Below are 8,526 nucleotides of genomic sequence, written 5' to 3' on the forward strand. Positions count from 1 at the left end.
TGGGAGGGCGTGACTTGGCCGGGCAGAGTTGGAGAGGGGGAGGGGGGACTGGGGCAGGGGCAGGGGGACCTGTGGGAGGGCCTGGGGCAGGGGAGAGGCTGCACCTACCCTGACCTCAGCTCTGAGATGAGGCTGCGAGGATGCCTAGGTCAGTGGTCGGCAAGCCGTGGCTCTCGAGCCACATGCGGTTCTTTGGCCCCTTGAGTGTGGCTCTTCCACAAAATACCGGCTCTTCCACAAAATACCGACTTCTGCGCATGGGCCAAGACGTTTCAATCGCACTGTATATGCGCGCCCGCACGTGGTATTTTGTGGAAGAGCCACACTCAAGGGGCCAAAGAGCCGCATGTGGCTCGCGAGCCGAGGCTTGCCGACCACTGAGCTAGGGCATCACAGCCTTTTTCGCCCCGGGCCTTGGAGGAAGAGCGGCAGCTTGCCTGTGGCCACAGGCTCAGCCCTGCAGGCTGCACCCACATAGACCTGGAACTGCTCTGGGCCTTTTGGGCATGTATTCAGGTACACGTGTGTGTGTGTGTGTGTGTGTGTGTGTGTGTGATGAAGGTCAGTTACAAACAGGCTCCGAAACCATCCAGACACGTGTCTCTCACATGATAAAGCCGTGCTAGCAAACACGCTGGGAGCAGTAGTGAGTTGGTTGAAGGAGTCTGCTATAAAGTGAAGAGTCCCTCCAAACGATGCACTCCTGTGATGCTTGTTTCAACTTACTCAGTCTTTAAAGAGGCGAGAGTTTTCCCCATGCTGCACAACACGAGGCCATTTTCCCTGGAATCCTCACCACTCTTTGCTGTCTGGCTCTCAGCACTCCCGAGGGGAGGGTTGGGGGGGAATTTCGGGCGTTCCTGGCTTTACCCCCCACAGTGCACCCTACGACCTCTTTGTTGATTTCATGAAAGTGACCCAGGACCTGCAGGACACTCGTGTGCCATCTGCGTGCACTATCCTTTAGCATTTTTATGACTTTCCCCACCTATCTCCACCTACTTAGAAGAATTTTTTCCCCCAGACTCACCTTATGGGAGTCTTTTGAGAACACAACTTAGTTTTCATAGAAACAACATATTTCTCTCTTTCCAGTCCACGTTTCGTGGTTTTATACTATTCCGTGGGGGTGGATGGGACAGACGCTGAAGCCTCCTCGCGCAGGTGCAAGCCAGGCCCATGGCTCCACTGTTCAGCCCAGGAGGGGTGAGGATGGGGAGGGGGCTGGGCCAGGCACCAGCCCTCTGGGCATGGGGTCAGGGAGGTGACAACAGGCGGCAGAAGGAGGGGACATTTTAAAAGAAGATGCGGGACGGAGTCAAGGCTCCAGCTCCAGCTCCAGACAGTTCTCCGGGCGAAGGGAGGTGTGGATTTGTCCCGGAGATCCGCAGGAACTCCTACATGGATCAAGGGATTAGTATTGATTCTTCTGCCTCTGCTCAGGAAAAGCCCCGTGCCAGAGCTAATCAGCTCCCGGGCCAGTCAATCCTACTTCATTAACCCGGCCCTGTCCTCCTGCAACCCGGCCACCGTCCCTGCACCCCGGCCGGGCCTGGCTTCAGCCACGAGCTCCTGCTGGGCCTGCAGGGCACCGCCTTGGCCTCTCTCCACTCATGAATCCCCCAGCCTCCTGCTCAATTCCTCTTCCCCCACCCCCATCATCTGGAGGGGAAGGGAGAGCAGGGGACAGGGATCCAAGAGCTCCCTCCACTCCAAGAAGTGAAGTGAGGCCTGCGAGGGATGCTTAGTCGGAATGGCGATCCTTCTCGGTGACATCCCTGTGCTGGGCCAGCAGGGTTCATTTTCTCCTCACCGCCCGGTCCTTTCGTCTTCACGACAGCCCGGTGAGGCAAGCAGGCGGTCTCCTTTCACAGGTGGGGAAACTGAGGCTTAGAAGGGCTTGTGTGACCAGCTCCAGGTCTGGAGGCCACCTTCGCCGGGGCCGCTCAGGCTCGGCCTTTGGACTCTGAATTGGTGCAACCCCACCTCACGCCGCCTCCCCCACTGCAGAGCCAGCACGTGGGCTCCCGGGCCACCCTCAGGGCCCGGCTCCCTGAGCCTGCTGGGCCTGTGCGCTCTGCCAGCTGGTGCCAGGCAGAGGGCTCCAGGGAGGGGCTCCCACCTGCTCTCAGGGTGCAGCACGGATGGAGAGAAAGGCCAGGCCCTGGCGAGGTCCACATCCTGCCTCTTGGCCTGGCCACTGGGGGGTTCAGAAGGTCGGGGGTCATCTTATCTGACCCCAGAGCTGTCAGAGCATGGAGTTTCTCCTCTCTTGGCCTTGGGGCTGAGAGCCGGCTCTCACCCTAGCTACTTCTGATAGGAAGGGTGGCAGCTTCTGTTCATGGGCATCAGTACTGCCCCAGAAGCTGCTGTGATTACCAACGTGGAAAGGGCCTGGAGGGACCTGCCTGGCCTGGTGCCCTCTCTGTCCCCAGCTGAGCTTTGGCTGCCTGCCAGAAGGCAGGACGGAAGCCAGAGACCCCCAAAGTCCCATTTCACCCCCAAAAGGAGAGGCAGTGAGGAGGAGTGGCGGGATACTCAGAAGGGACCCCTTCCTGTCTCAGGGACTCACGTTGGCCCTATTCGGCCTCCGTTTCCCCATATCCAGTGTGGAGCTGTTAGGCCTGGTTCACCGCCTGGCAAACTCCAGGATGACCTTAAAGTCAACACGGCTCAGTTTCCTTATCTGTAACTCTTACGGGCTATTTTGGGGATCAAATGAGGGAAACATCTAGCTTGAGGCCTGGCACCCAATTAGCACGAAACACGCTCGCTAATGTAAAATAGGACAGCGGTTCCAACAACCTCCACCTGGCTTCAACATTCAGCTGAGTCCAAGCGCCAGAAGGAGAGGGCACTTCGGCTCCTTCCTGGTGGGTCCGCATTCACGGCCTCCGGGGCAGGTTCCTCTCTCCAAGGGCGAGGCTATGCCGAGGTCAGACTCCGTGGAAAGCAGGTATGCTGGCACGTGGCAGCGTGCTCAACTGGGTGTGTGTCAGCGGCCAAGGCACCAGAGAAGGGAGATTTCCCGCATGTGGGGAGGCCAAGGCCTTGAGAGTGGGACTCTGCCCGCTCCCCCTGCCCAGCTCGGATCTTCAGGCCCAGCTGCTGCCCACTGGCTGGCACTCCCACTACGGTTTTCCACCGTGTCCCCAGCACAGCCCCCTGGGGGGGCACTGTCTGTCCCCCCCTTTTACAGATCTGGAAACCAGCTGGGGACTGCAAGGTTTTGCCCCAGGCAGACAGCCTGGGCCTGCCCTGGTGTTGGGACACCTCCTGCACTCCCTGCCTCTGCCCATTCGTCCTGTGTCTCGGCCCAGAGACTGGTGCTCAGAGAAGGAATGGGGAGGGGGGGTTCAGGAGGTCGGGCGTCATCTTTCCTGACCCCGGAGCTGTCAGAGCATGGAGTTTCTCCTCTCCTGGCCTTGGGGCTGAGAGCCCGCCATCAGCAGGGGGCTAGGCCCTAGCAGTGGTCGGCAAACTGCGGCTGGCGAGCCACATGCGGCTCTTTGGCCCCTTGAGTGTGGCTCTTCCACAAAATACCGACTTCTGCGCATGGGCCACGAAGTTTCAATCGCACTGTACGCGCGCGCCTGCACGTGGTATTTTGTGGGAGAGCCACACTCAAGGGGCCAAAGAGCCGCATGTGGCTCGCCAGCCGCAGTTTGCCGACCACTGGGCTAGGGCAACAGTCCTAGGGCCTATTATTTCCTGCCCTTTCCCCAGCTCCTCCATCAACTCTGTTAGTGCAATCAGCTGACCCCACTGCCTGGATGAGACATAGTTAACGAAGGGTGTTGAAGGGGGTTGGGGGGAGCCCAGACTAAGAAGGCCTGCGAGCCCAGGGTGGGCAATGTGTGCCCCCCTGCGAACACGCAGGTGTGAAGGTGATGAATGGAGGCTCCCCACATCTCCATCCCCCAGAAGGTAGGTTATGCTGACACAGTTTTATAGGCCGTGTATTATATACGACAACAGCAGGGAGGCCGTGGATCGCTGAGATGGAGCCTGGAATACGCAAAGGCACACGCTGAGGCAGCCTCGCCACAATCACAGGGTTTTCGGGGTCACCCAGGGCTCCGGACCCCAGGGGGTGCTCTGAGAGTAGGAGACAGATTTCTTTCTCAGGGTTCAGGCAGATGGAGCAGAATGCAGGGGTCACCCGCACCTGGGATGCTCCTGCCCTCGCTGAGCCTCCGCCAGCCGAGTTCCTGCTGGGCCTTTGAGGACTGGCAGGTGCACTCATCCAGGGGCTGTCTCCAGGGTCCAGGCACTGAGGATGCTCAGCCAGCACTGGACGGTGAGGGAAGCGACGGAGGCCCATGCCTGACAGCATCCCCTCCGATAAAACGGGGCTCCTTCCTCTCTGTGCCCCCGATGCCTGGCACCGGCGTGAACTCTGAGGACGCAGGGAGCTGCTGGGCCCCGACCCTGAGATAGCCCTTGAGTGGGAAGGCGAGTGGGCGGAACCACTGTTATTGGGCACCTTTTTGCTCTGGGTCTGGCATGGGAGAACCTGCCAAGCGGATAAATGAAATGCGGTTTCTGCGTCCAAACAAATACCGCTCAGCCCGAGGAGGGAAGACAAGCCCGACACGGGCCGCAGCCGGCCTGGACACGCACGGCACGTGCACGCATGGACGGCGCCTGAAGTGGTCGCCCCGGGGAGACGGAGCAGATGGGGTGATCTGGAGCCGGGCAGCGGAAGGGGCGTTGTTTAACAAGCATCGGGTTTCCAGTGGGCAAGACGGGAGTTCTGGGCAGGGGTGGCTGCCCGACAATAGGAATGTGACTTTACTTAATACCTCTGGACACTTAAAGATGGTTAAGATGGTAATTTCTTTTTTTTACCACAATGAAAAAGAACTGCTGTCCAGAGGTCTGGTTAGATCCCCCCAACAATGACGTACCCTTCAGGGCCAGGACACAGGATTGGGGGTCAGAAGTTTCTCTGAGTGGGGCTGGGGTGGGCGCCTGTGGGTGGTGTCGGGGGGTGCTGCTGGGGTGCCCTTTCCTGCGGCTGTCATTTGGGATTGGCCCCACGAGGAAACAGGGAGCAGGGCATGCCCTAGGGGGAGCACCGCCCAGGGTCCAGGCATGCTGCTAGGCATGAGCGGGACGTGGCTGGAGGAGCATGCGTGTGTGTGTGCGTGTGTGTGTGTGTGTGTGCGTGTGTGTGTGTGTGTGTGTGTGTGTGAGGGCGTGTGTGTGTGTGTGTGTGTGTGTGTGTGTGTGAGTGTGTGACTGAGAGAGAGAGAGTGAACACACTCACACTCACATTGGGCCTGGGAGAGACAGACAGACACACACACATACACACACTCACACACACTGGGCCTGTGACACACACACACATACACACACACACACAGACACACTCACACTGGGCCTGTGACAGACAGACATACACACACATTGGGCCTGTGAGACACACACACACACACACACACAGACATACACACACATTGGGCCTAGGACACACACACACACACACACACAGACATACACACACATTGGGCCTAGGACACACACACACACACACACACAGACATACACACACATTGGGCCTAGGACACACACACACACACACACACACACAGACATACACACACATTGGGCCTAGGACACACACACACACACACACACACACGGCCATTGGTGTGTCTCCCAGTCCCGGGCCTGGGAGGGTGGAGGCTGAGAACAGCCAAGACACGTGCTCCCAGAGGGAGAGATTTACGGGCCTGAGAAGAAGTTCATATCGACAAGTGATGAGTTAGGCGAGCAATACTTCAGCTTAAACTCAGAGGCTGACGGGAAAGGAAAATCACACACCCAGAGGCTGTCCATCAGCGTAAGCAGGCGGGTGGCATGAGCCACCGGCTGCCCCGAGCGCGGGTCCGGGCCGGGATGGTCAGCCCCGGGCTTGCTGGCCGGGCTTCCCGGGAACAGGGCTTGTCTCTCGCTCTGTGCTAGGGCCATGGGAGGCAGGGGGAAGCCAGCAACAGCCCGGGGGACGGAGCTGGGGGAACAAAATCCACGCCCAGAATGCCCCACGAAGGCCTGTCTCCATCACTGTGCCTCCCGGGGACACAGCTCAAACACCTGGGAGCAGGCACTTACATCCAGGGCATCGGGACGCTGGTCATGAGGGCACTGCGCTGAGAGGATCCGCAAACAACTAATGGGGACCCAGAGGACTTCAGGGCTCAGGGGGGGCCAGGCGGCCGCAGAACCCAAGTCCCCAGCCAGCAAGGGCCCCGACCGACTGCCACCAGGCTGCGGGCTGGCAGGCGACCCCGGGCAGTGCGCACGGATACTCTACAGCTAAACGATCGCTGAGTTAATTAGGCTCCGTGTGTATTTTTAACGCGGGCCTGTGGCCTGAGGGGCTGACCTTCCATGGGGCCATCAGAGATCCTGTAAGTGGGTTTCCCTGGGCCAGTTGTCGGAGGAAGAGAGGGAAGGCCTGCTCGCACCCAGTGAAAGTGCCCTGGGAGTGCCCTGGGGCTCAGTGTCAGCCTCTTACCCCCCCCCCCCAACCCCTGGGAGCTGCTCCTGCTGCCCTCTGCCCCTGTGTGTCCTGCCAAGGGGACAGACAGCCGGCAAGAGGGAGGAACAGGGAGTGGGGAGACGTGGGTCGTATTCTAGAACACGGCACTGACGTGCTGTGTGACCTGAGACAGGAGTGGAACCTCTCTGAGCACCAGCTTCCTTACCTCTAAGAAGAAGGAAGCAGCCTCGAGTCACAGGATCCTCATTCTGGGACAAGCCTTTCAGGCCGGACCGTCACCTGTGCCCATTCATTAGCGTGTGATTCCTGATGGCACATTCTCCCCCTCAGACCCATCTCCTCTCCCCTTCTGCCTTCTAGCAACGTGGCTGGTGGGTCCCTTCCTTCTCCTGCCTGCGGCTCCTGCGGCGTTTTGTGGAGAGCTCACCGAGGTAAGGGGTGAGATTTGGGTGGGGAAATGCTCACGTGATTAACGCTCCTCATATTTGGGATGAGGAAACGGAGGTTCTGCAAGATTCCGTCACACAGTGCGTTGCTGACGCAGCTGAGCCTGGAACCTGGACCCGCCAGCGGATCCCGAAATCCCGCAGGCCAAGCGAGGGCCTTCTCCCTCCCCGCTGCTTCCCTCTGCTGAGCTCAGGGCAGTGGCTCCCTGGCGTTCCCTCCCCTCAGAACCAGGGATGGGGTGAGCTCAGGCAAGAGCCCCTCAAGTCCCGCTCCGTCCCCTTCAACGAGATGCTGGTGGTAGCCAGACCTCACTCGCTTCTTTTATTTTGAATATATGGGGACTTGGGAGGCGCTTTCTGGTGTGAGCAGTTCCAATAAGACAGAATCGCCATTGAATCCACGACAAAGGAGGTGTGACATGTTCCTCGTCGCATTCCGTGGCCGGGGGGGGGGGGGGGGGGAGAGAGTTTCTTAAGGGTTATTGTCTGGGTGAATTTCCCTTCCCGGTGGGGACAACGAAGAAGGGGCACGGAGTGGGGGCAGGAACCAAAACTTTAATGTGAGTGGGTAATGGGCGCTGCCATGCCCGGCATAGGCTGGACCATAAAGTGTTTATGAAGGAAACTGTCAGATAAATGAATTAAAAAGTTGCTATGCAAAGCGTTTTGCTATTTATTGCTGGCTCTGAGTGATGACCATGATTAACCGTCATGACTCATTCCTTCCTCATAAACATCCTATTAGTGTCCCCATTTTAGAGATGAGAAATACGGGAGAGGCTCAGTGATGGCCCCGGCCACAGGGTAGCAGGCGGCAGAGCTGGGGTCTGAGTCCTGGTGGGCTCCGGAATCCACGCTCACAGCCACCCTGCTCACCCACGGAGAGTCTAGCCCAGCGCTTGTTCTAGAACTGTCTGTGGCGCCGGGAATGCTCTGTGCCTGTGCTGCCCAAGAGGGTCGCCGCGAGCCATGTGTGGCTAACTGAGCCCTGAAAATGTGGCTGATGGGGCTGAGGGACCGCCCACCCCGGGAGGCAGAGCGGCCCATCCCCATCTCGTGTTGGGCTCTGAGGTTCTGGATAATGAATGGTCCAATGAAGAGCTGGGAATCTTGAGACGAAAGAGGCTCATGGCTGGACTGCTCAACGGCCTCATTAAGAAGAGAAGTGGCCCTGACCGGTTTGGCTCAGTGGATAGAGCATCGGCCTGCGGACTCAAGGGTCCCAGGTTCGATTCCAGTCAAGGGCATGTACCTTGGTTGCAGGAACATCCCTGGTGGGGGGGTGTGCAGGAGGCAGCAGATCGATGTTTCTCTCTCATCGATGTTTCTAACTCTCTGTCCCTCTCCCTTCCTCTCTGTAAAAAATCAATAAAATATATTTTAAAAAAAAGAAAGAAAAAAAAAAGAAGAGAAGTGAAGGAGGGCGGTGAAGGAATGCGCCCGCCGGGGAGGGTCTCAGAACCGGCCCCAAACTCGGGTCTGGTCCCCTCTACTACCAGGTCATGCTTCTGTCTCTGCCCCTGGGCTCCCTCTTCCCTCTCTGCTTCTGAGCGACAGGAGCTCACGTTT

The sequence above is a fragment of the Myotis lucifugus genome, unplaced genomic scaffold, assembly GCF_000147115.1.
Source record: "Myotis lucifugus unplaced genomic scaffold, Myoluc2.0 scaffold_229, whole genome shotgun sequence".
NCBI classification, from domain to species: Eukaryota; Metazoa; Chordata; class Mammalia; order Chiroptera; family Vespertilionidae; genus Myotis; species Myotis lucifugus.